This window comes from Mustela putorius, unplaced genomic scaffold (assembly GCF_011764305.1).
Source record: "Mustela putorius furo isolate JIRA1106 unplaced genomic scaffold, ASM1176430v1.1 tig00000174_pilon_pilon_pilon, whole genome shotgun sequence".
Lineage (NCBI taxonomy): Eukaryota > Metazoa > Chordata > Mammalia > Carnivora > Mustelidae > Mustela > Mustela putorius.
In genome coordinates this window covers 5034665-5036765 of record NW_025421304.1, presented here as the reverse complement: position 1 = coordinate 5036765, position 2101 = coordinate 5034665, and the positions used below count along the sequence as shown (strand labels likewise).

The following is a 2101-nucleotide window of genomic DNA, read 5'->3' as shown; positions in this document are numbered from 1 at the left end:
AACATCTTTCATGTGTGTGTTTGCCATCTGCATATCATCTTCACTGAAAAGTCTGTTTGTGCCTTTTGCCCACTTTCTAATTTGATTTTTTTTTTTTTTTTGCTACTGAGTTTTCAGTGTTCTTTATATATTCTAGATACTATTCCTTTGTGGGACATGTGGTTTGTAAATATCTCCTCCCAGTATGTTGCTTGTTTTCATCTTCTTCACCTAGACTTTCACAAAAGATAAATTTTTAGCTTTGATGAGGTTTAATTGATCCTTTTTTTTTCTTTTCTACACTGTGCTTTCAGTGTTAAGTCTAAGAACTCTTTGATTAGACCAAGACAGTTTTCTTTCTATATCTCCCAAAGGTTTTGTAATTTCATGTTTTTAAGTGAATTCCATAATCCACTTTGAGTTAATTTTTATATGAGATGTGAGGCTGAGGCTGAGGTCATTTTCTTACTTATGGATGTGCCATTACTCCTGCAACATTTGTTGAAAATACTTTTCTTCCTCTACTGAATTGCTTTTGAGGCTTTGTGTAAAAAAAAAAAAAAAAACTGTAAAACACTGTATGAATTTCCATGTCATCCTTATGCAGAGGCCATGTTAGTCTTCTCTGAATCACTCCAGGTTTTTATTAGATTCACTAGTAAAATGAGTACTGCTCATACCTTTAAACTCAGCTCCACTTCTGGAAATTCACTTCTGAAGATGAAGAAGATATGCCCAAGGCTGTGTGTGTGTGTGTGTGTGTGTGTGTGTGTGTGTGTGTTTCATATGTTGGGGTTTTTTTCTATTTTTTAAATTTATTTTTTATTTTCAGCATAACAGTATTCATTATTTTTGCACCACACCCAGTGCAATCCGTGCCCTCTATATTACCCACTACCTGGTACCCTGACCTCCCACCACCCGCCCCTTCAAAACCCTCAGATTGTTTTTCAGAGTCCATAGTCTCTCATGGTTCACCTCCCCTTCCAATTTCCCCCAACTCCCTTCTCCTCTCCATCTCCCCATGCCCTCCATGTTATTTGTTATGCTCCACAAATAAGTGAGACCATATGATAATTGACTCTCTCTACTTGACTTATTTCACTCAGCATAATCTCTTCCAGTCCCGTCCATGTTGCTACAAAAGTTGGGTATTCGTCCTTTCTGATGGAGACATAAAACTCCATAGTGTATATGGACCACATCTTCCTTATCCATTCGTCCGTTGAGGGGCATCTTGGTTCTTTCCACAGTTTGGCAACGGTGGCCATTGCTGCTATAAACATTGGGGTACAGATGGCCCTTCTTTTCACTACATCTGTATCTTTGGGGTAAATACCCAGGAGTGCAATGGCAGGGTCATAGGGAAGTTCTATTTTTAATTTCTTAAGGAATCTCCACACTGTTCTCCAAAGAGGCTGCACCAACTTGCATTCCCACCAACAGTGGAAGAGGGTTCCCCTTTCTCCACATCCTCTCCAACACATGTTGTTTCCTGTCTTGCTAATTTTGGACATTCTAACAGTGTAAGGTGATATCTCAATGTAGTTTTAATTTGAATCTCCCTGATGGCTAGTGGTGATGAACATTTTTTCATGTGTCTGATAGCCATTTGTATGTCTTCATTGGAGAAGTGTCTGTCCATATCTTCTGCCCATTTTTTGATATGATTGTCTGTTTTGTGTGTGTTGAGTTTGAGGAGTTCATTATAGATCCTGGATATCAACCTTTTGTCTGTACTGTCATTTGCAAATATCTTCTCCCATTCCATGGGTTGCCTCTTTGTTTTCTGTTATTTTTTTTTTTTTTTTAAGAAAAAAGAGAGAGTATGCATGTGAACAGGAGATTGGGATGGATAGATGGAGAGGAAGGGAAAGAATCTAAAGCAGGCTCTATGCCTAGTGTGGAGCCCCATGCATTGCTTTGTTTCACACCCTGAGATCATGACCTGAACCCAAATCAAGAGTCAAACACTTAACTGAATGAGACACCCAGGCCCTCTTCAGCATTGTTTAAACAGCACATTAAAGAGTGGGTAGGCATGTCCAAACATTGTAGGTAGGAAAGGTATGTTAGTTTTCTATTGCTGTGTAACAAAGTATCCCAAAATTTAGTGACTTAA

At 38.6% G+C, this 2101-nt stretch overlaps 1 non-coding gene across 1 annotated transcript; it reads right to left on the bottom strand.

Annotated features, from left to right (window-relative positions):
• Nucleotides 1-540: 540 nt before the first annotated feature.
• LOC123391084 lies at nucleotides 541-646 on the bottom strand. The gene has a single exon (XR_006605710.1). It is a non-coding gene; the product is annotated as a U6 spliceosomal RNA (small nuclear RNA).
• Between the last annotated feature and the right edge of the window lie 1455 nt (nucleotides 647-2101).